This window comes from Loxodonta africana, chromosome 3 (genome assembly GCF_030014295.1).
Source record: "Loxodonta africana isolate mLoxAfr1 chromosome 3, mLoxAfr1.hap2, whole genome shotgun sequence".
Lineage (NCBI taxonomy): Eukaryota > Metazoa > Chordata > Mammalia > Proboscidea > Elephantidae > Loxodonta > Loxodonta africana.
Genome location: NC_087344.1, coordinates 163,093,995 through 163,119,887, shown reverse-complemented (window position 1 = coordinate 163,119,887; position 25,893 = coordinate 163,093,995). Strand labels below are relative to the sequence as shown.

The following is a 25,893-nucleotide window of genomic DNA, read 5'->3' as shown; positions in this document are numbered from 1 at the left end:
AGGGCATTCGGGTGACTAACAGATACATGAGGAAATGCTCATGATCATTAGCCATTAGAGAAATGAAAATCAAAACTACAATGAGATACCATCTCACCCCAACAAAGCTAGTATTAATCCAAAAAACACAATAAATGTTGGAGAGGTTGCGGAGCGACTGGAACACTTATACACTGCTGGTGGGAATGTAAAATGGTACTACTTTGGAAATCAGCTTGGTGCTTCCTTAAAAAGCTAGAAATAAAAACTGCCATACGAGCTAGCAATCCCACTCCTTGGAATATATCCTAGAGAAATAAGAGCCATCACGCGAATAGATATACGCACACCCATGTTCATCGCGGCACTGTTCACAATAGCAAAAAGATGGAAACAACCTAGGTGCCCATCAACAGATGAATGGATAAACAAATTATGGTATATTCACATAATGGAATACTACGCAAGGTTTAGAACAATGGTAAATCGGTGAAACATCTCATAAGATGGAGGAATCTGGAAGGCATTATGCTGAGTGAAATTAGTTGCAAAGGACAAATATTGTATGAGACCACTATTATAAGAACTCAAGAAAAAGTTTAAACACAGAAGAAAACATTCTTTGATGGGTTATGAGGGTGGGGAGGGAGGGAGTGGGGAACTCACTAACTAGATAGTAGACAAGAACTATCTTAGGTGAAGAGAAGGACAGCATACACTACAGGTGAAGTCAGCACAACTGGACTAAACCCAAAGCTATGAAGTTTCCTGAACACAACCAAATACTTCGAGGGACAGAGTAGCAGGGATGGGGGTCTGGGGAGCATGGTTTCAGGGGCATCTAGTTTAACTGGCATAACAAAGTTTATTAAGATAATGTTCTGCATCCCACTTTGGTGAGTGGCATCTGGGGTCTTAAAAGCTTGGAAGCTAAGACGTATCAATTGGTCCTGAACCACCTGGAGCAAAGGAGAATGAAGAAAAAAATACCAAAGACAAAAGGAAAATATAAGCCCAAGAGACAAAAGGGCCACATAAACCAGAGACTCCACCGGCCTGAGACCAAAAGAACTAGATGGTGCGTGGCTACTACCTATGACCACCTTGACAGGGAACATAACAGAGTACCTGATGAAGCAGGAGAAAAGAGTGGTGCAGAACTCAAATTCACGTAAAAAGACCAGTCTTAACGGTCTAAGATTAGAAGAACCCCAGAAGACGTGGCCTCCGGACTCTGCTAACCCAGAACTGAGACCATTCCCAAAGCTAACTCTTCAGACAAAGGTTAGACCGGACTATAAAACATAAAATAATACTCATGAGGAGCATACTTCTTAGCTCAAGTAGATAACAAAAAACCCACTACCGTCGAGTCGATTCCAACTCATAGCGACCCTATAGGACAGAGTAAGATACATGAGGCTAAATGGGCAGCTCCTGTCCAGAGGCGGGATGGGAGGGCAGAAAGGGACAGGAGTTGGTTGAACAGATGCGGGGAAACCCAGGGTGGAAAAGGAGTGTGCTGCCACATTGTGGGGATTGCAACTAGAGTCATATAACAACGTGTGCATAAATTTTTATATGAGAAATTAACTTGAGCTGTAAACTTTTACCTAAAGCACAATTAAAAAAAAAAACTTAAAAAAAGATATAATTCACATATCATAGTATGTTCACAGAAATGCAAATATTATTACTAATTCCAAAACACTGTCATCACTCCAAAGAGAAATCCTCTATTCATTAAGCAGTCACTCCATGATCTCCCCCCAGCCCCTGGTAACCACTAATCTCCTGTCTCTATGCATTTGCCTATCCTGTCCATTTCATATAAATGTAATCATACTTGTGACTGTCTTCTTTTACTCAGCATGTTTTCAGGGTTCATCCATGTCATAAAATATATCAGTGCAGATAGTCCCCAACTTACGATGAGGTTCCATTCTGATGGCTCCATTATGTCAGTTCTGACATATGTCCAATACCTTTTTTTTTTTTTTTTAGCTTTCATTATAATTGCCTTTTATTATCAGTATCTTTATAAATTCAGTCATTGTCTTTGGGAGTTGGAAACATTACACATAAACATCTGAGAATGACAACATCAACAAATTACGTGCTGCAACACTGTATGTAGTACATATTACTAACAATAATACGTTCAAAAAAAATCAGAGTAGTAAGTGCAGTTCGTCATAACTTGAACACTCTATAAATTGGGGACTACCTGTACGTCATTCCTTGTTATGGCTGAATAATATTCATTGAATGGATATACCACATTTTTGTCCATCCAGTTGATGGACATTTGGATTATTTCCAATATTTGGCTATTATGAATAATGCTACAGTCAACATTGCTGTACACGTGTCTTTGAGTCTCTGCTTTCAATTCTTTTGGGTACATACCTAGTGGTGTAATCGCTGGGTCATACAATAACTGTTTAACTGTTTAAGGAACTGCCAGGCTGTTTCCCAAAGCAGTTGCAAAATTTTACATTCCCACCATCAATGCATGAGTATTCCAGTTTCTCCACATTCTTGTCAACACTTGTTATTACCTGCCTTTTCGATTATATCCATCTCACTGTGGGTTTAATTTGCATTTCCATGATGACTAAGGATGTTGTGCATCTTTTCACGTACTTACTAGCCATTTACGTATTTTCTTTGGAGGACTGTCTATTCATAGCCTCTGCCCATTTTTAAACTGGGTTATTTATCTTTTTATTATTAAGTTGTAGGTGTTCTATAAATATACTAGATACAAATCCCTTATTAGTTATATGACTTGCAAAAATTTTCTCCCATGTTGTGGGTGGTCTTTTCACTTTCTTGTGTGCTTTGAAGCACAAAAGCTCTTAAGTCTGATGAGGTCCCATTTATCTGTTTTCTTTGGTTGTTTAGGAAACCCTGATGGCATAGTGGTTAAGAGCTACAGCTGTTAAGCAAAAGGCTGGCAGTTCGAATCCACCAGTCGCTCCTTGGAAACCCTGTGAGGCAGTTCTACTCTGTCCTCTAAGGTTGCTCTGAGTTGGAATCAACACAAGAGCAGTGGGTTTGGTTTTCTGGTTTTTTTAAATTGTTTATGCTTTTGATGTCGTATCTAAGAAACCATTGGTCATGAAGAATTACACTTACATGTCCTTCTGAAAGTATTATAGTTTCAGCTCTTATACTTGGGTCTTTAATATGTCTGAGTTAATTTTTTGTATACGGAGTGAGGTTGGGGTCTAACTTTATTCTTTTGTATTTGGCTATCCAGTTGCTCCATTACCATTTGTTGAAGGGGCTATTCTTTCCCCGCTGAATTCTCCTGGTACCCTTGTTGAAAATCAATTGACCACTAATGTGAAGGTTTATTTCTGGTCCACAGCATTTTTAGCTGACAGAAAAGAATAGTCAGATATGGAGGGCCCATAATAGTCCTCATGTCTGAGGCTAGCACACCCAGAGGCCTCTCATTCTTCCATTTTGCAGAGTAAGAGCCACAACCCAGGGAAACAGTCACTGAAATCAGGGCAAACAACCCAACCTAGAAGCAAATCATGAGAAAAAGCTGCAGTTGTTTCCAGAGCCAACCCGTTTCTCTGGAAAATTCTACTTCAAGGTAGACCCCACCCCTCTTTCTGAGCTCCCTGCCCTAACTTTTCTTTTTTTGAACATTTTATTGTGGTTTAGGTGAAAGTTTACAGAGCAGTTTCCAAATCCATTTTTTATACACACTTGTTTCGTGACATTGGTTACAAACCCTTGAATGTGTCAGCACTCTCTCGCCTTCCTCCCTGGGGTTCCCTGCGTCCATTCGCCCAGTTTTCCTGCCCCTACCTTCCTTCTGAACTTTGCTTTTGGGAAAATGCTGCCCTTTAGATCTCACATAGTTGATCATTCTGAGGTATACATGCCTCACTGGTGTTATCGTTCATTCTATAGTCCTATTATGTGGCTATAATGTGATCTCCAGGAGTGATTTCAATTCCAAGTCTGAAGGGTGTCTAATGGCCATAGTCTTGGGGCTCCCCAGTCTCTATCAGACCAGTAAGTCTGGTCTTATTTACAAATTTGAATTTTGTTCTATATTCCTCTCCCACTCTGACCATGGCCTACTATTGTGGTCCCAATTAAGAGTGGCCAGTAGTGGTAGCCAAGCATAGTCTAGTTCTTCTGGTCTCAGGCTAGTGGAGGCCATAGTTCATGTGGTCCCTTGGACTAACTGTTTCCTTGAGTCTTTGGTTGTCTTCACTCTTCTCTGCTCCAGATGGGAAGAGACCTGTTGTTCTTTCTTAGATGGCCACTCACAAGCTTTTAAGACCCCAATCACTACTCACCAGGACAGCGTGTACAACATCATCTATATGGATTATGATATGCCAACTGACCTACGTGTGCCTGGAGACTATGTTCCCTAGTCCTGAAACTCAGTATCTCAGCCCCAGAAGGTGGTAGTTATGATTTTTTAGAGAGTTGCATTTTTGCCAGATACACTGTCATGGATTGAATTACGTCCTCCAAAAAATGTGTGTATCAATTTCGCTGGGCTATCATTCCCAGTGTTGTGTGGTTATCCCCCATTTTGTGATTGCAGTTTTATATTAAAGAGGATTAGAGTGGGATTGTAACACCCTTACCCAGGTCACATCCCTGATCTAATGTAAAGGGAGTTTCCCTGGGGTGTGGCCTGTACCACCTCTTATCTCTCAAGAGATAAAAGGGAAAGGGAAGCAAGCAGAGAGTTGGGGACCTCATACCACCAAGAAAGCAGTGCCTGGAGCAGAGCGCATCCTTTAGACCCTGGGTCCCTTCCCGGAGGAGCTCCTAGTCCAGGGGAAGATTGATGAGAAGGCCAACAGAGAGAGAAAGCCTTCCCCTGGAGTTGATGCCCTGAATTTGGATGGTTAGCCTACATGACTCTGAAAAAATAAATTTCTCTTTGTTAAAGCCATCCGTTTGTGATATTTGTTATAGAAGCACTAAATGACTAAAACATAAATATTGAGATATTTATCCATGCCTGGAATGCTCTTTCCACCCACAATCACTCTCTTGCCTAGCGAGCTCCTTTCCATCCTTCAGCTCTCAGGTTAAACAGCCATTTTCTCACAAAGGCCCACGCAGATTGCTTCTATACCAAGTTGTGTGTATTCTCACACCAACACAATATTTGTTCCCAAAAGAACTTTTACTTTCCCTGTCATAACACTTATTTTTGTTAGCTGCCATCAAGTTGGCCCCAACTCATGGCGACCATGCACAATGGGATCTAACCATTGTGACCCACAGGGTTTTCATTGGCTGATTATCAGATCACCAGGCCTTTCTTCCTAGTCTTAGTCTGGAAGCTCCACTAAAACCTATACAGTATGAGACCACCACTCAAGCCTCCAGTGACAGATGGGTGGTGACTGCACTGCATGGAAAACGAGAATTCTACCACTGAACCACTACCACCCAAATAACGCTCATTATTTGTAAAGAGTGTCACAGTAATGATATATTGATCTGTTTTTTGGCTAGACTATAAACTCTGGGAGGGCAAGGGCTGGACCTTGTTCACTGCTGAATCCTTACTCTCTCATAGTTTCTGGTAACGCAAACGTGTTGTTGTAGAGTCACTTCCAACTCATGGCGACCCTATAGGACAGAGTAGAACTGCCCCATAGGGTTTCCAAGGAACGGCTGGTGGATTTGAACTGCCGACCTTTTGATTAGCAAGAGCTCTTAACCATTGCATCACCAGGGCTTGTAGTGCCTGGTGGTCAACAGCAAATTGCTGAATATACAGTGAAACCTGTGAGAGCCAGAGCTCAACGAGACTGCCTTGTTTTCTGCGGTCTTGCAAGTTTTCCACCTTTGACAGGGTGCCATCTTACCACTTTTCTACCACTCTCTCTTATTGGAAAATATCTGCCTTACACAGGTTCTGGCTTTCACAGGTTTTACTGTATGAAAATTTGCAACTCCCTGGACTAAGTTTTACTCATAAACATGTTCCAGGTTCCTAGTCCTTGTCTGCAACAAAAACAGACTGCCACATATGCATTTACAGGGAACTGAATTTTATATAGAAATGTATATTATGACATGAATTGAAAAACACAATGGGAATGAAAGACATAAGAAGCTGGGAAAAGTTCTCATTCTAAAAATCTATTTTCAGTCTGAAATAATTTGTATCTGTCTTAGTCATCTAGTGCTGCCATAACAGAAATACCACAAGTGGATGGCTTTAACAAAGAGAAATTGATTTTCTCAGTCTAGTAGGTTACAAGTCCAAATTCAGGGCGTTGGCTCCAGGGGAAGGCTTTCACTCTCTGTCAGCTCTGGAGGAAGGTCCTTGCCCTCAATCTTCCCCTAGTCAAGGAGCTTCTCAGGAGCAAAGACCCTGTGTCCAAAGGATGCACTCTGCTCCTGGTGCTGCTTTCTTGGTGGTATAAGGTCCCCCACTTTCTGCTTGCTTCCCTTTCCTTTTATAAAAGGTGGTGCAGGCCACACCCCAGGGAAACTCCCTTTACCTTGGATCAGGGAGGTGACCTGAGTAAGGGTGGTGTTACCATCCCACCCTAATCCTCTCAACATAAAATTACAGTCACAAAATGGAGAACCACCACGCAATACTGGGAATTGTGGCCTAACCAAAATGACACATATTTTGGCGGGGGGGGGGCACAATTCAAGCCATGACAGTATCCATATTTACAATTTTAGAGAAAGCTCTGCAGCGCCAATCTGATAAAATGGAAGTGTTCGCCATCAAAAGACAGTTCCCATACAACCACTAATAAGTTTTCAGACTTAAGATGATGTCACTCAACCTCTCCAGCCTCAGTTTCCTTTATCTGTAAAATAAGGGAATTGGACTAGATGGTCATTAAGATCCTTTCCAGGGCTAAAATTTAGAAGACCAAAACCCAAACCAAACCCTTTGCCATCATGGTCGATTCTGACTCATAGCAACTCTACAGGAAACAGTAAAACTGCCCCACAGAGTTTTCAAGGACCACCTAGTGAATTCGAACTGGTGACCTTTTGGTTAGCAGCCGTAGCACTCAACCACTACACTACCAGGGCTTCCTTTAGAAGACCGGGAGATGTCTAAACTATTGAAACAATAATCAGTTAGTTTCAACCTATGGTGGTATGATTTTTTTTATTTTTTTAATCTGTTCTGGGTGTTATAGCCTATTATGTTAGGCTTCCAACTAAACCTTTAAACCTATCCAGTTACAAAAATCTCACAAAACGCTTCCCAGACCATTAATGTACATATTTAACAAGAGTCATTGCAGTCTGATGAAAGAACACCATCTACCTAAAGCCAAAATTACTGACGTATGTTCAATATTTGTTTGAATAACACTTACCCACTATTTGTTTTAAGGGCTAGATATCTTGAATTCTTGATAATTTCCATGGTAATCTGAAGCCAAAGTTGTACTCCAGGGGTATAACTTGGATGTATGGGTACTACATAACGCCTACATAAAAAGCTGAAGATAAAAGTCTTGCTTCGTGCCACTGGGCTGGTAGTTGACATCAAAAATTGGTTAATGCCTACTCACACACTTGCAAACTAACACAATTCAGAGTTCACTCCATCCCAAAATTCCAATAGTAACTAATCCCGCATTTGTTTTATCAGAGCACTGATAATGTAAACATTTTATTTCGAAACCAAAGTGATTTTTGAAGAAAAAAGTTATGGTAAATAAAGCTGCTTGTAAACATTTTACTGTTATCAACAGACGCCTCGTTTATAATCAGTCATTGGACACTCGGGGAAAGACTATAGCAGTAACACATTTCTTGGTTTAGAGTAATTACAAACTAGTTTTGGCAACTGTTTTGTGGCGCTAAGTCATGACAAAGAAACGAAATGTTAAAGTGCACATAGGAAAAAAGGATGTTCCTGGAACAAAAAAGAGTGCATGTGGCCAAATATAACGCTTTCAGGGCTGCCTTAAATACAGGAGCGGGAGAGCGCTGGGGAGAACGTTCTGCAACTACAGGTTGAATGACAAAAGAGCCCCTCTCAGCACCAGTCCCAGGAGTCTCCCGGCTGCATTGTCCCCTCTGCAAAGTCCACTGGAACCCTGAAGTCACGCCTCTGCTACAAAAAATGCAGCTCCCCTGAACCATTATCGCAAGTCACCAGGTGGGAAAGGATCCACCAGTCGAAAAGGCTGGGCGGGCATGCCACGAGTCCAAAATAACTTCTACCCGGAGTCCTTTTCCTCCGAGCAGAACGCGGCCAGGAGAGTCTGGAGGTACCACGTGAGTCAGCCCCACGTTGTCTCTCTTCCAGATAATAAGCATCTCTTGAAGAGCCCATTAAAGACTAGAGGGGAAGCGACTTCCCCAAGGTCAGCAGGCACCAGGACACAAATCCTCGGCCGGGCCGGTGGCCGACACCTGAACGCGGGCCCCGCGGCTCGGCTGGGAGAGGCGATCTCTCGGCGCCTCAAGGTCCCCTTCACCAACGCTGCCCTCCGGTGCCGCTCTGCGGCAGCCTGCGGCCACAGTGACCTCCGCCGGGTCGCCTCCCATCCCCCTGAGACGAAGGTCTCTCTTTCCCTTAGCGTCCCTCCGACCCCCAAGGCAGTGAGAGCACCCCCGGGGACCGCGCCGTTGCGCCCCCGGCCGTTACCCAACTAACCGTTATGTATGCGGCTCGCGGCGCTGAGCGCGTGTGTGATGCGGCAGCGCAGGCTGCAGTTCCGTGGGGCCCAGAACCCGGGCACGGTTCCTTGAGGCTGCCTCGTTGGTGCGCTGGGCACCCACGCGGCCGGCCAGTCACGTAGCAGCTCACCAGACACTTTGTCTGGCCCGGCCGGCGCGGCCGCCTTATAACCCGCCGGGGGCCGGAGCATGCGCACAGGGGGCGGAGTCCGCCCTCCCGGCAGCCGCCCCCTCCCCCCTACACATACACTCGAACACCGACTCGCGCCTCCACACGCTCTCAGCCGCGCGCGCCTGCTCGCTAGCTCCCGCGCGCCGGCGCCCCCTCCCCGCCACGTGACTGGCGGCCGGGCGAGCCCGGTGCCCCGCGCCCCCCCCGTGCCACAGCTCTCGGACAGAGCATCCCCGGCCGACCTCTAACCACGGGCTCCCGTCTTAGCGACTGGCAGAGAAAAGGGAAAAGGCGCCAAGGCCGGATGGCGCGTGCTCCCAGGGGCCTGCCTGAGTCTGAGGTGTGGGGGACGATGGGCGCACGGAGTCGGAGGGGAAGTGACTGGAAGAGGAGAGATCTGAGCAGAAGTTGAATGGGGCGCGGGTGTATCTCGGACCCGGGAAAGGACGAGGGGCCGGAGGCTAAGATTCCAGACTGTGCACTCGGATGTGCTCGGATTCCAATCCCGGCCTTGCCACTGTAGTTAAGTGACGTCGGGGAAGTTACTCAAACCCTCCGGGCCTGTTTCCTCATCCCTAAAATGGCAACAGTAATAAAACCGACCTTATAGGCTTGTTAGGAGGTTTTGATGAGACAATTTATGGAACTTGTTTACTACAGAGCCTGGCCTGTGACCTTTGATGAATGATTTGTGTTCGGAAAGCCAGATGTCAGGAAAGAAGGACAGGTAAGAGGGTGGAGAGACTGGCCTGATGGGATAGGGTGTGAATGCAAAGAAAACAAGTTCTTATGGACATTGAGTATTTGAGACAAGATATAATTATAGGTAATAATTGGGGGTGGGGGAAGGCTGTTATATACTAAGCACTTCACTTGGATTGCCTTGTATAATCCTCAGAACACTATGAAGTAGGTACTAATAACATTTATGAGTAAGGGACTGGCGCCTCAGAGAGGTTAAGTAACTTTCCAGGGGTCACAGAGCTTGAAGTCAGACTCCAGAGCCCAATTCTTTCACAAGAGCCATTGTAGGTCTTCAGCAAGTCCAGACACCAGAGTGTGTATCCATTGGAGGGATCAAATTAAGTAATCATGGAGTATCTCTGATATTCAGAAGTTTTGAGAAATACCGAAAAGTGTGAATCAAAGTCTCTTCCTTCAGAGAGCTTACAAATTCTTTGGGAAGATGGAGTCAGGCACAAATCAACATTTGTTGAGCACTTGAAGCATGCCAGCCTTACCCCATCTCACCCCAGCTCTGACCCCCACTAATTCTCACAACAGCCCTGTGGAGTAGGCCTTACAGTTTCTGTTTTGCAAGTGGAGACCCTGGATTCAGGAAGAGTGAGGATTAGGGTCTCAGATCCTAAGAGGTCTCATATGCTCTTCTGTCACCGGCTCAGCCTCTGTTTCACAAAACAAAGTGTTCAGTAACAGTTCATGGAAGACAGTGTAGAATCCATGGCCAACTACAGCTTATGAGCAATAATTAATAATTGCTTCTTACCTTTGATAAACTCAGAGAGGGGGAAGGCACTTGAATTACTTGGGATGCCAAGGACTTAGAATACCGGTCCTTTAGGATTGTTAGGGTGGCAGCAGCATTCAGGGTAGATGGTAGGAGAACTGAGTTAGGAATACAGTGTAGGTAGGAGACTCTGGTGTCTCATAACGTGACTCAGACGTGAACTTATAACGGCCTGAACTGTGGAGTGGTAGCAGGAAGTGGTAGAGCAAGTTGATTCCCAGGAAACCTCTCAAAAGAAAGCAGAATAACGTGATGGGTTTAGAATATGAACCAGGAAGCCAGATCCCCTAGTTTCCAGGTTTGACACGTGTACTTTCTAGCTTTGTGTCCTTAGGCACTTTATTTTACCTCTCTGAGCTTCATTCTCCACTCTGTAAAACAAAGATAATATCTGCCTCATGCAGATGTTATAATAATAAATATATACTTCAGTACCTGGCACATAGTAAGCACTAAGTAATTGTATAAACATGGAAAACCAGATTTTCCATGAAACTTAATCTTTAGGGTCCCTCACTTGAATAGACCTTTCCAAGACCTAGGAGGGGCCATAACAATGTGGTAACAGGATCATACTTAATATTGGTATTGTAATTTTGTATTTCTTTTCTTGAAGATGGTCACCAAAATTGTATACACTTCAGGCCCCACAAAATCTCTAATGGGGAGTATAGTTGTGAAAATACTATAGACTTTGAAATTAGAAGACTTGGTCCCATAACTCACTATCCGTGTTACTCTGGGTAATTAATTCACCAAACTCTCCTGGGCCTCAGTTTCCTCACCAGGTAAGATGAAGATAATACCTACCAGCCTGAGCTGTTGTGATAATCAAATGAGATAATATTTGCACAAATGATTGGTAAAACTTGGAAAGTGCTCTGCAAGTGTTTATAAACAATAATATTATAATTTGTCTTTAAAGTGCATAACAGGAAGAGATCAAAAGCAATTCCAAGGTTCTTAGCAGGAAGAATAGAAAGGAGGAATGACTGGGGAAGATGATGAAATAATGCAGGTAAAATTCTTGCTTTTCTACCATCTTTTCTTCCTGATTTAAGCCACTAGACATTGAAGAAATAAATTAGTAAGCATAGGATCAGACTTTCAGAGCTGGAAGGAGCTTGGAGATCATCTAGCATGCCCCTTCCCCCCTTCTCCCCATGCAACCATTTTACAGAAATGGAAATTAAACCATCAAGAAGCTAGAAGACTTTTCTCAGGTCACCTGTCTAATGAATGGCAAGATCAGCTGACGAATGAGCTCTCCAAGCTCCAGGTGCTCTTTACTGCATCAGGTGTAATCTTTAGGATAAAGGCATTTCTTCATGCGTCTTTAAACATAACTACCCCAAAGCCAGAGGAGGCGTGGTGCTCTCTAGTGGCCTTCAGCTTTATCACAAAATCCCCCAGATTCACATTTCTGTTTTAAAGGCCAATAGAATTTGGATACTGAATGGTTATCTGCCTCAGGGAATGCCTACTGTTATTTGCAAGCTTGTTAAGTGAGCAAAACTTCTGAAGCTTTCAAGTAAGGCAAGAATTGTAATTTCAGAAATTAATGACAGGGATGAGAAATGAATGCAAATGCAAAATGTGGAAATTCATAAAAATATAGTTACTATCCACGCTGAATAAGTTGCTCAATTGTTTTATCCAGGAAAAGAGAGTAATAAAATTACAGTGTGTTTTCTCTGGAATTAAGCTACTTGACCTACATTTCCTCAGTGCTTCTTCCATCATTTCTGTGAGCTAGGAAATAAGGAATCAAAACAGGAAAAGATTCTTTTTAAACATAGCAATAATCAGTTAAGAATACTCCCACCGTTCATAATTTGTAGTGTTGTAGTAGGGAATATGGAAAATGAAATTTACTTTTGCACTGTGTGAAAAAAAGGGTTTGCCAAGCAGATGCATAGAGTAAAGGTGATAATGTGGAGCCTAAAAACATTTCTCCTTTTAGAGAATCTTCTCATTCAGAGCATTTTCTAGTCAATTTTGACTCATAGTGACCCTACAGGGCAGAGTAGAATCACCCCATAAGGTTCCCAAGGCTGTAGTCTTTATGGAAGCAGACTGCCACATCTTTCTCTGGTGGAACAGCTAGTGGGTTTGAACTGCCAACCTTTCGGTTACCAACCACTGTGCCACCAGGGCTCCTTTCTTCAGCAACTAGTTTGATGTTATACGGTCAGTGTAGTTCTGCTGCTTCCCAAGGGCTGAGTCTGGACCTAGATGAGCTTGCCACCCTGAAAGAAGACTAAGCTGGAACTCAGTGTTGGTGAGATGCATTCCAAGCCCCTCCCTGACCTCTCCCATTTCTCCTCAGCTCCTCTTGCTAAATTCTAACCCTTCACTTATCTCACCTGCCAGCACCAGGCCTGGCCTTTGGCACCCTAATCTATCACTTGGCTTCTTTGCTGGCAGGAGATGATTTGGTCAAAAACAGTTTGGTAGAAAACAAATTGGTAGTTTTCTACCAAAAAAATTCCACCAAAAATTTTGCTTAATATTACAAATGAGCCAAAAATTAATACTTCTAACACCTGGCTGTTTGTGTGTTTGGTAATTTTGGTAGCCAAGGATTTGCTTTACTACTTTTTTGAGTCTTTGAGGATTTCTTTTGGCACATACGCATAAATACATGTTTTCCAAGGAATCATACTATACATGCTGTTTACTACGTGTATTTTATATTTTCCGTGGCTTGGTAGTTTGGATATAAAATAATTCAGTTAAACAAATGCTCAATTGTGGGACATTAACATTGTTTCTTAATAATTGTCTGAAAGTTAATTTGAATCAAAAATGCACAAAAGTTAAGAAAAAAACCTAAAAAATTACAATAAACTGAAGCGATGTTTAAAGACTTTAAGGCGACGAAACAATCCATACGGAAAACAAAACCCGTTGCCATCAAGTCGATTCCAACTCATAGAGACCCTGTAGGACAGAGTAGAACCCCCACAGAGTTTCTGAGAAGCACCTGGTAGATTCAAGCTGCCGACCTTTTGGTTTGCAGCCATAGCTCTTAACCACAATGCCACCAAGGTTTCCATGGAAAACAGGTAGCTGGGAATATTCTTTTTTTGACCTATTTATTCTCCAGTTCAGTTTGGTTTTGAAACACATCACTGGAGGCTCTCTTTATCTATGAAAGTCCAGTTCTCACCCCCTTACTCCATTCTGGGTCTGATGGAGCTTCTGTCCCACTCCTGTCTCTGCCAGGACAGGGACAGTTTTGGCCTACATTCATTGTAACCTACATCATTTTTTAGAATTTTCACTAGTTAGCATTCCTTCTAAGGATCTCTGGTGGCACAGTGGTCAGTGATTCAAACCCACAAGCTGCTCCTCAGGAGAAAAGACCTGGTAATCTGCCCCTGTAAATATTACAGCCTGGCAAACCCTATGGGGCAGTTCTACTCTGGGGTCACTATGAGCTGGAATTGACTTCAGGTGCACAACAACAGCATTCCTTCCATGCGTGGTCCTACGTATTTGCCAGACCTGTATTCCTCCTTGACCCTAACTACTAAAGTCCTCACCCTGAGCGTGTTCATTCATTCACACTGTAGTATTTCAGTCTTTAGTACAGTCAGGTGTTCTAGGCAGTTGGATGGGAGGGGGGAAGGAATCAGTAATAATAATTATAATAATAATAAAGCTAAAATTTATGAAGTACTTAGTGTATGCTGGTGTCATGGATTGAACTGTGTCCCCCAAAAATATGTATCAACTTGGTTAGGCCAGGATTCCCAGTACTACGGGGGTTGTCCTCCATTTTGTGATTGTAATTTTATGTTAAAGAGGATTAGGGTGGAATTGTAACACCTTTATGCAGATCACATTCCTGATCCAATGTAAAGGGCTTTTCTCTGGGGTGTGTCCTGCACCACCTTTTATCTCTCAAGAGATAAAAAGGAAAGGGAAGTGAGCAGAGAGGGGGGACCTTATACCAGCAAGAAAGCAGTGCCTGGAGCAAAGCACGTCCTTTGAACCCCGGGTCCCTGTGAAGAAGCTCCTAGTCCAGGGGAAGATTGATGAGAGGGCCAAAGGAGAGAGAAAGAAAGCCTTCCCCTGGAGCTGACGCCCTGAATTTGGACTTTTAGCGAACTTTACTGTGAAGAAATAAACTTCTCTTTTTTGAAGCCATCCACTTGTGGTATTTCTGTTATAGCAGCACTAGATGATTAAGATAGCTGGAAACCCTGGTGGTGTAGTGGTTCAGAGCTACAGCTGCTAACTATAAGGCTGGCAGTTTGAATCTACCAGGCACTCCTTGGAAACTGGGGCAGTTGTACTCTATGCTATAGGGTCACTGTGAGCCGGAATTGACTGTATGGTTTTTTGTTTTTTACTGTATGTCAGGCATTGTTCTAAGCACTTTACATGTCTTAACTCATTTAATCCTCATAAAAACTATGAACTAGGTACTATTACAATCCTTCAGGTAACCGAGATACAGAGAAGTAAACTTGCCCAAGTTCACATAATCCTATTGTCTTGAGTTCATCAGGAAGTAGTCATCATTTAGGTCTCACCAAAAATACATGAGTAGATAATCTCCTGAAGTCTTCTTTAAACCAAACAAACAAACAAAAAAAATAGAATGTCTGCCTTGGGTATTATGCTTTTTTTAAGAACTATCTATATGGATCAAATTGACAACCCCCAAAAAACTAAACCCATTACCTTCAAGTCGATTTCAACTCATAGTGACCCTATAGGACAGAGTAGAACTGCCCTGTAGAGTTTCCAAGGAGTGCCTGGTGGATTTGAACTGTCGAACTTTTGGTTAACAGCTGTAGCGCTTAATCATCGCACCACCAGGGTTTCCAAATTGACAACAGCAACTCCAAAGATAGGAAATTTAGGGGGAGTTTGTGTTAATGCGGGAGGAACAATTTGGAAAAGGAAAATGAGAATGGCTGTATAACTTAAAGAGTGTAATCAATGTCAGTTGTACATGTAGAGATTGTTGAATGGGTATATGTTCAACTGTGTATATTCTCAACAACAACAACAACAACAACAAAAAACGAGTAGAAATTGTCATTTGGAACAATTTAGGAAGACCCTGTACTAGGTTCCCTCTACCCCTGGCAGAGCTAAACAACCATCATAGAAGCTGTTGGTCATAAAAGCTACCTTTGAAATCAGAAGGTACACTGCAGGGATCTCCCCCATCCCCATCTGAATTTTGGGTAGATGTGAGCCTCCAGACAGCTAAGTCAGGTGGAGACAGTGGGTTGTGTTTTTTCAACAGGTTAATTTTAAAGTTACCTATATTCCAGGAAGTTCTGGGTGTGCTGGCACCCTAGTCTGTGCTGTGAGATCTTTCCCTGTGAGTACTTAGACCTTATGGCCCTCACCCAACTGCAGCAACAGACAGTTGGAGGTCTTAAAGAGCTGCATGTCCAGCCTGGTGTGACTCAGGAGAGGGGCATGTTCAGCAAACCAGGCCTCTTCAATCACAGCAACTAGCTTTATGTATCCACCTGGCCAGGGAGCCAGCCCTTGATACTGCAGTGCTAGTGAGCAAAATGGAGCTGAATAAAGCACAGAACTTAATCTGGTATCTTCTGAGAGCCTCAAATCTGCCATGATGCCCTTCACCACACGTATCTGTGACACTTATTCCCAGGTGAGATCCAGAGACTAGCAAAATCACTTCTGAGCTCGGTATTAATAGATTTAAGCCCCCTCCCACCTTGCCTTTTGCACAAATCAGTGGATTCAGATGTTATGTCTATTGCATCATTCTCTGATAGGGTTATGTTTTTGAGGTCATAGAATAAGGCCATATGCCTGTGGCTAGGGTATAGAAGTTTCCCTGAAGAAGGTACATATTATCATTCAGAAGAAGAGAATCCTCATTCAGGACCAGGTGAAAGGTGATACTCTCTGGATTTACCCTTTTAGAGTCTCGACTTGGAAGAGTTAAGAACTGTTGAGGGCCTTGTCAGTGATACAGGGAAAATGGCCTCTGCCATAGAGCTGTCTACTAGGAGCCAGTCAAAGAGACTTTCCTGTAGACCCAAAACTGAAGGTAAATACTCATGTTTTAAAAGTCTATTTGTAACCAGACTTAATGGTCTGACTGAGACTAGAGGAATCCCGGCGGTCATGGTCCCCAAACCTTCTGTTGGCCCAGGACAGGAACCATTCCCGAAGACAACTCATCAGACATGGAAGGGAGTGGACAATGGGTAGGAGAGAGATGCTGATGAAGAGTGAGCTACTTGTATCTGGTGGACACTTGAGACTGTGTTGGCATCTCCTGTCTGGAGGGGAGATGGGAGGGTAGAGAGGGTTAGAAACTGGTAAAATTGCCACCAAAGGAGAGACCGGAAGGGCTGACTCATTAGGGGGAGAGTAAGTGGGAGTATGGAATAAGGTGTATATAAGCTTATATGTGACAGACTGACTTGATTTGTAAACGTTCACTTAAAGCTCAATAAAAATTATTTTAAAAAAAGTTTGAATACTAAACAAAGGAAAAAAAAAAAGTCTATTTGTGCATCACTCTCTGTTTCATTTTCTCTCCTTATCCCTGAGCTCTAAGTTTAATATAAAGCAAGAATTCAAACTCAAATGTCTTCGAGAATTGGAAAAATAAATCAGCCCTGAATAAAAAATAAGGAGAAGTGGGCACTGTAGTAAAAGAGAGCCCATGCCTATCTCTAGGCAGCGAATTCAGATGTTTTAAATGTACTGTATGAAACCGTTCTCCCTACAGCACTGAGGTACTGTCAAGTTTGCTTGACGTTTTCACATAATACATTACTCAATAATTCAAAGGAAAACAATTCTTAAAGCTTTTAACACTTTATTTTTAATCAATATAAAGGGAAAACCAACAATTATAAAAAATTGTGTGAGGCTTAGAAAGTGAGAAATGGGCAGGCAAATGGGCGAGTGTGGCAAACAAAGCGTTGCATCAGGCTAGTAGGTGCCAGCATGGTTTCTGCTGCTGTATTTAACCTACTCTCTTGTTCCAAGTCCTCCAAGGACCTCTTTAAAGTGTTAAAAAACCCAAGATGTCACTTTGAGGACTAAGGTGTGCCTGACCCAAGTCCTAGTATTTTCAGTTGCCTCATATGCATATGAAAGTTAGACAATGAAAAAAGAAGACTGAGGATGAATTGACACATTCAAATCATGCTGGTGAAGAGTATTAACTGTATCATGGACTGCCAAAAGGAGGAACAAAGCTGTCTTTTGGAAGTACAGCCACACTGCTCTTTAGAAGCAAATATGGCAAGACTTCGTCTTACTTTGGACATATCATTAGGAAGGACCAATCACTGGAGAAAGACATCATACTTGGTAAAGAAGAGGGTCAACGAAAAAGAGGGAGACCCTCAATGGGATGGATTGACAGTGGCTACAACAATGAGCTCAAACATAGCAACGATTGTGAAGATGGCATGGGATCAGGCAACATTTCGTTCTGTTACACAAAAGGTCGCTATGAGTTGGAGCTGACTCCACAGCACCTAACAACAATAACATTTAATCAGTAGACAAAATGGGGAGTGCTTCCCCCTGACTCCTCCTAGTGGTGTCAGTGGTGATTTGTGAAAAATCCCCAAAGAAAAATTTTAATCTTAGAACAAGAGTGATAGTAACATAATTTGGAGAGATTCTTGTTCCATTGTCACCTTTGACAAATCAGGATTCAAGTTTAAGACACGCAGTGGATTTCCTACAACTTCATCTGTAATTTTCTCCCATCCCAGAGCCATTGTAATGGATAGAAGTGTGTCCTCCAAAAATATGTGTCAGCTTGGATAGGCCATGATTCCCAGTATTGTGTGTTTATCCTCCATTTTGTTATTGTTACAGTTTTCCTATATGTTGTAAATCCTAATCTCTGCCTGTGATTAATAAGGCAAGATTGGATTATGTTGAAGAGGATCAGGGTGGGATGTAACACCCTTGCTCAGGTCACATCCCTGATCCAATGTAAAGGGAGTTTCCCTGGGGTGTGGCCTGTACCACCTTTTATCTTACAAGAGATAGAAGGGAGCAGAGAATGGGAACCTCATATCACCAAGAAAGCAGCACTGGGAGCGGAGTGTTTCCTTTGGACCTGGGGTTCCTGCACAGAGAAGCTCCTAGTCCAGGGGAGGATTGATGACAAAGACCTTCCTCCAGAGCTGACAGAGAAAGCCTTCCCCTAGAGCTGATGCCCTGAATTTGGACTTCTAGCTTACTAAAAAAAGACTGTGAGAAAATAAATTTTTCTTTGTTAAAGCCATCCACTTGTGATATTTCTGTTATAGCAGCACTAGATGACTAAGACAGCCATGGTTTCATTTTGGTCACTATGGCCATCATGACTGAAACAGCCCACTTCATCCTCTACTATATAGCCCTCATCCCAAACTCCACACTCAGCTGCTTACAGAGGAGTTCTTTTGTCTCTAGTGTCTTCTACCTCATGGTCTCAGGCTGAGTGTGGGCTTTATTTTTTATCCTGCTCTTGGAAAGCCTTCTTTAAAGTCTTCTAAGTATATATATACCTCTCACCGTCTACCACCTCTAATCTAGTAGCAAGAAAGAAAATAGAGAAGTTTGTAGTAGAGGAATATCCTTTGTTCTATGCCATCTACCACCAGGCCTACTCAGTGCCACTAAGTTAAAATACAGTAATTCTCACGAAGCTCAGAATTCACCATTCTACTGCAGTCATTGTTCTTACCTACTCTCACCCCCATCCCGGCATGCACACTCACCTCATTACTTTGTCTCCTGTGCACTTACCACAGCCACAACAGCAGGAGCCAGAATCTGGAGAAGTTACATGCCACACAAGAGGCCAATGGGAGACACAAAACCACAGATTGCAAGTAGCCAATGTACATCAGCGTGGCCAAGTAAAGGACTAAGCATGACCTTCATCTCATGCTTCATCATACCGAGACAGGCTAGATGATGGGTTTTTACTCCTGTTTCCAGTGACCAGAATAGTCAATCTAGGAGCCTTCTCGTGTCATCACGTGCATCCCCTCTGTTTCACTACTCATTTCTTTGACCAACCCAGGCAAGACCACATCATGCATGAAATTCAACCCAGATCTATCCTAATCATAACCCCGGAATCCATAATTCAGGTTACCCTGGCCACCAAGATCACTTACAGGTTCCAATGAAATGAGAAAGGAATGGACTCAGGTAGTTATTGGGGAACTCCCAGTCACTGCAACCATGCCCTTAAACAAAAAACTTTGACCAAGAACCTAGGGCAATCCCATTCCACACCGCACCCCTAAGTTTATAAGTGAGTCACTAAGCTATTCTTATGTATGGTCTTAAAGTGGGTGGTTTTTAGCTTGTAAATACTACAAAACTGAGATTTAAACCTAGGTCTGTTTAACTTAACCTATGATCTTATATGCTAGGTTATTTTCATTAATTAATTTTGTTCAAAATCCTGAGGTCATAGGAGAGGATGGGGTAAGTAGGAAAACGTGAGGCTGTTTCTTTCTCCCAACACTGAGCCTTCCTTCAGCTTTTACAAAAAGTATTTCTCCCTTTTGCCAGAGTAACAAAGAGGTAGAAGAGAGGCAGGTAGGCTAACAAGGAAGCAATTTTAGTAATTCTGTTATATAATTTGAACCTCATAATTTGGTTTGGCTTTCCTGTTAATTAATATAATTAGTAAGGCTTCGTAATTATCATATTTACCAATCAGGTCCTTTAGCCTCTAGATTAATAGGTCAACCCACTGCCATCGTTAGGAAGGCCAATTAATTATTTACTCTCTAGGAAGGCCACCTCGAAATCCAAAGAATATGTAATATATTTCATTTCCTATTACCTTCCCGGGAGTTCATGATTATTTTGGAAAAAAACATTGGCTTGAAAATTAAATTTCATATCTTGCCCTACTTCCTCTGGAGTATCTAGATCTTGTTCTTTTTCGGTTTTTTTGTTTGTTTTTAACATTACAAATCCTGAGTCTTACTGGTCCACGGGAAGGCTCCTCTAGGCTATTGGTGGATCTGCTGAAGTCTTAAGGACCTCAAGAAAAAATGTATGCAGTCTTTATACTTTAAAATTCAGGCGTTCCAAACTCCTAACGTGTTGTCTACTTAATGCAAAATCCATGGAATTCAGAATTGTCTTAAGAATATTGAGTAGCCCATATACTAGACATTCTGTGATCTAATTTATACATTCTCCATATAGAAAAGTTTTCCAAAGGTTAACAAAGCAAATTGAATTTCTCTTTCTTCACATGTTGTGGGGAGGGAGGGAAGCTATTATGTCAAGGTAGAGAGGAAGACCTAGTGCCCCAAGGATCGACTTCCTATGTACATGTTGGCAGTTTAAATTACACCTTAGTGTTTGGTATGAGACTTCCTGCCAACTTGGCAAGTTAATCGTTCTTTCTAGGACAATTCCTGCCAGAAATTAGGGCTTTCTTTTCAAGAAGATTTTTGCTTACTCCTTTTCAAACAGATTGCAAGACAACTGAAACCTCATAATACATTTCCACTTCTCCATTACCCAGTGCAACTGTATATAGTACATACAATTTCCTTTTATAGCTCCCCTTTGTTTTTGCAGAGTGGAAGATATCCACAAGTGGAGGCATTCACAAATGGAGACACACAAAGATGAAGCCTGAGGACTTTCCCATGAAGCCAGGTCTCTAGGCAGCTGGTTGTTCCGTCTTCCTCCTGGCCCTTTTTTTTTTTGGCATTCTACCCTCAACAGGAAAAGGATAAAAAAAGGTTACTCTATGCATCCCAACTCAAGTGCCTGACATCCCTTAGAAGTTTGATTCTTGTGTTCAAAATATATGTGGAGTTTGGTTCAATTAAATTTTATGATACCAGAATTGTTGAAAGAAGTTATTTTATTATTATGTGTTTTTTTTTTGTGTTTCTTATCTTAAGTATTAGTGATCTCTGTTTTTAACTCAAGTTTGGAAAAACAGGCTATGAACTTTTCTCAGCCTTTGATAACAAGGCTCCAGCTGAACTGCCAAAGGACGTAGCCTCAAAGAAACCAAGTATTTTTTTTTCTTTAACAATTTAACTTTCTACCTTTTTTCCTTCAAAATGTATCACTATAAACTTTTTACAAACAGGGTCTGTTTCTTCTCTTTTATCTTGCACATTGCTTTGTGGAGACACACACGTATGGTAAATAAACATTTGTGGATTATTAGCAAGTGGTAGCTGTCAGTATAATGATGATGATGATGATAGCAGCTAACAGGCACTATCATAGCATTTTAGAGTTATTCAGTGTAAAACCTCTTTTACCTACAACAAAGCTGTCTTTAATTCTCTGGCAAAACTCTTAAGAATTTTTACTGCAATAAATTTCACAATCCAGCCTTCACTTCCTTTTATTGTTTTGGCTTCAAGAAGCTGTCACTTTTTTAGATCCATGCTTGTTGCCAAGGCTTGACCTGAACACACAACGGGTAGCTGCTTTGCTTGTCATAGGACATAAAGCAGTAGCAAAGCCTAAGGTAATGTGGCACTTAGTATAAACCCTTTGCATTTTATGTAAACCCTTGATTCTAGCTTCACTGAAGTAGGAGACGTAATAAAAATGTTGACTTGAAATCTACTCTACCTTTTGCATCTTTCAGAAAAATATTGGTCTGAGCACCGGCTTCCTCACCAAAATTGGCTCAATTTAGAACAAAGTAGCAGTAGTTTTTTTTTCCCCCAATTCAGACTTTCTGTCCTTGAAAAGGCATTTCGCCTCATACAATTATGAAATTTCACAATTTAGCAGTGAGAAAAGGACTGGTAAAGCCGCTATGAAACATGCTTGGGACCTGACATTTTAGTAATAAATTGTGCATTTTCTTCTGGATCACAAGAGGTATTTTTGCTGATGAATAATAATTCTCTGACAGATTTAGGGGATGAACGGTAATGTGCCTTTGTTTACTTGGGAATTTTTAAGGTACTAGCCTAGAACCAATTTTAAAAATGCCGATCTTTGATCAACCTGAGCTCTTTGCTTAGCTATATCACACTTCTGCCATTTCTGAAGACATTTGCCAGAATTGGTCATTTACAGCCTTAAAGTTTGCTACAGTATTGGCATATCCATTTTAGCAATATCCCTGAATATATATACATGGAGAGAGAGAGACCTTGTGGGGCAATGGTTAAGAGTTCAGCTACTACCCAAAAGTTCAGCAGTTCGAATCCATCGCCACTCCTTGGAAACCCTATTGGGCAGTTCTACTCTGCCCTATAGGGTCGCTATGAGTCGGAACTGACTCAATGGCAGTGGGTGTTGGGTTATTAAAAAAAAAACCTCAAACCTGTTGCTGGTTAGCAGCTGTAGCTTTCAACCACTGCGCCACCAGGGTTCTCTCTCTCTCTCTCTCTCTATACGTTTGAAGATGTTTATTCATTCACCTCCTTTATCCATTTATTCATCCATTCCATATTTATTGAATACCTACTATGTGCAATGCAGTTTCTCCAATCTTACCCAACATTGGGCTACTGTTATGGTTTGAATTATGCTCCCCCCCAAAATATGTGTTGTAAATCCTAATCTCTATGCCTGTGGTTATAATTCCATTTGGGAATGGATTATCTGTGTTTTGTTAATGAAGCAAGATTAGTGTAGGGTATATCCGGAGCAATCTCTTTTGAGATACAAAAGGAGATTAAACAATGGAGTAGAGAGAGAGGTGGAGAAAGACTGATGCCAAGCCACATGGAGATCTCTAAGGAACTAGGAAACAGAAGCTGAAGAGACAAGGACCTTCTTCCAGAGCCGACAGAGAAAGACTTCCCCTGGAGCCAGCTTCCTGAATTTAGGCTTCTAGCCTCCTCAACTGTGAGATAACAAATTTCTGTTTGTTAAAACCATCTACTTGTGATGTTTCTGTTATAGCAATACTAGACAACTAAGACAGCTACCAATTAGTAAGATTTTTTTAATTCTGTTTTTAAGTTGTTCGTTCCCATACGTGGAATGAATTTCAAAAAGTACTGAGGAATATACTGTATAGTGAGAAGGAAATCTCCTTGCAGCCCAGCTCCCTAGCCATTCACCAACCCTCCCTAGTCAACCAATGTTACCAGTAACATTTTTATGTGTTACTTTTATAGCCTTCTAGAGATACTCTATGTGTGTGTATATATATATATATATATATATATAGTAAAAAAACAAAACCCAGTGCCCTCGAGTCGATTCTGACTCATAGCGACCCTGTAGGACAGAGTAGAACTGCCCCCTAGAGTTTCCAATGAGCGCCTGGCCTATTCGAACTGCTGACCCTTTGGTTAGCAGCGGGTTTATATATATATACTAGCGTATGGAAACCCTGGTGGTGTAGTGTAGCTACAGCTGCTAACCAAAAGGTCAGCAATTGGAATTCACCAGGTGCTCCTTGGAAACTCTATAGACCCTGTCCTATAGGGTCGCTATGAGTCGGAATCGACTCAGCCGCAACGGGGTTATTATAGTAGCATACTGTATATACTATTCTGCACCTCTTCTTTTTTCACTTAATATTATCTACTGGTTAAGATTTATTGTTCCTTTGGTACATTAAGGAGCCCTGGTGATACAGTGGTTAAAGTGCTTGGCTGCTAACCAAAAGGTTGGCGATTTGAACCCACTGGAGTTCTGCAGGAGAAAGCTGTGGCAGTCTGCCTCTGTAAGGATTTACTGCCTTGGAAACCCTGTGCCGCAGTTCTACTCTGTCCTTACAGAGTTGCTATGAGGTGGAATCGACTTGATGGCAATGGGCCTATTGGGTTTTGGTACATTAGATTAATTTCAATATCATAACTGACATATTTCAATATTAAAATGCTAGCTTAAAAGATGTCCCACACTGAATTTCTGTTAATGGTGGTGGAATAATTTGGAAAAGGATAGTGGTAATGGCTGCATAATATGATGGACATAATGTCATTGAATTATACATGTAAAAATCATTAGAAAATATTTTGTTATATTTATTTTTACCACAATTAAAAAAAAAAAGAAGAGGCCTTGAAGTGATTTCCCAAAGGTCAATAAGTAGTGTATGTTACAGAATCAAAAAAAATTATAAACTTGTACCTTTTCTCAAAAAAAAAATTCTATAGTTATACACATGAAACAAGAACCAAAAAAAAAAAAGAAAGAGAACAATTAAGAGAGAGTAGTAATAGATACATGGTCTGAGAAGAGTAGATATACACTCAGAAAAAGGTAAAGAGGCAATAATAATTTGAGTGAAGAGCGTGTGCTTTGTTATTCCATACGTGACCAACATGTTGCAAGTTGTTTTTTGAGTGATCAGCTATCAATAATAACCTGCTCATCCAGTGAGTCAGAGCCCAGCAGGGGAGTTTGTGGGTCTAAAGTGTTTCCTGCTTAGGTGTTCTGCTAAAGGCTCTAAAGAGCACCACATTTGTCAGGACCACTGAAAACTTGTTTTTGTTTTTTTAAAGTTCTAAGGAAGGTCACCAATCCCAGGATGTTCACCTTTTATTTACCTAGATTTCCACCCACAGAATCCAAGGAATGAAATTGTAGGGACATATCGAGAAATGTAAATCCTTTGTTTTGCCACCATAATTTTGACATACGTACTCTAATAAGCTTTATATATAAAATTTGGATTCCTGCAATGTGCTAATGTTCTTCCAATTTATCCAAAATTGATCTACTGATGTTTAAAATCTATTGATGTTTCAATGCATAAAATTCATGAAGTTTTAATATTTTATTCAACATATTTCATTATTAAAATATTAATGGAAGAGGTACTCTAGAATAGAGCCCTGAAATGATTTGCTGGTGAATTTTGGATTTAAAAGCAAAACAAAATTCTTTTTTAAATACTATTTTAATGAGTTTTTGGTGAAAGTTTACATAGCAAGTTGGTTCCCATTTGACAATTTCTACACAAATTGTTCAGTGACATTAGTTACATTTATCACAATCTGTCAACATTTTTTAAACAGTTTCTAAGTGTACAGTTTAGACATTCATTACATTCTTCGAGTTGTGCAACCATTCTCACCCTCCTTTTCTGAGCTGTTCCACCCTTAATTGACATAAACTCACTGCCCCCTAAGGTTCCTATCTAATCATTAGAGTTGCTGTCGTCAGTTTGATCCCATATAGACAGTTCTTAAAAGAGTGTATTGCTCAAGGCAGATCTTTTTTGCTAGCTAAGCCAAACTATTGTGCAAAACAAAATTCTTAAAATGATTTGTGGATAGGCCAAAGAAAACTGTAAAGGAAAGGACACTGAAATTTTGATCTGGGTCCATAATTATGGTGATTTTTGTTTCAAAAACAACTTTGAATCTTCCTGAATCTGTAGGCCCTTGCAAAATGCACCCCTATCAAAATTAATGAGACATTTGAGGTGTCTCAGAAAGAAAAGTGAACAAATGAGAAAATGGTCAAAGGAAAGGAATAGGCATTTAGCAACAAAAACAACAAAATGCAAAGGACCAAAAATATGAAAAAAAATCTTCAGTAATAAAAATAATCTTCAGACATGCATATTGGCAAGGGCTTCTCTAAG

General features: G+C 41.5%; 1 protein-coding gene and 1 long non-coding RNA gene across 2 annotated transcripts in view; one reads left to right on the top strand and one right to left on the bottom strand.

The window, feature by feature from the left end:
* SLC16A1 (solute carrier family 16 member 1) overlaps positions 1-8,802 on the bottom strand; it is a 61,753-nt gene extending 52,951 nt beyond the window's left edge. Inside the window, exon 1 of the mRNA XM_064282406.1 lies at positions 8,633-8,802. The gene's annotated coding sequence lies outside the window, so the exon portion shown is untranslated. The remainder of the gene's footprint in view (positions 1-8,632) is intronic.
* Positions 8,803-8,983: 181 nt separating this feature from the next.
* Positions 8,984-25,023, top strand: LOC104845849 (uncharacterized). The gene is made up of 3 exons (XR_775688.3): positions 8,984-9,554; positions 11,281-11,373; positions 20,937-25,023. It is a non-coding gene; the product is annotated as an uncharacterized LOC104845849 (long non-coding RNA).
* The last annotated feature ends 870 nt before the right edge of the window (positions 25,024-25,893 follow it).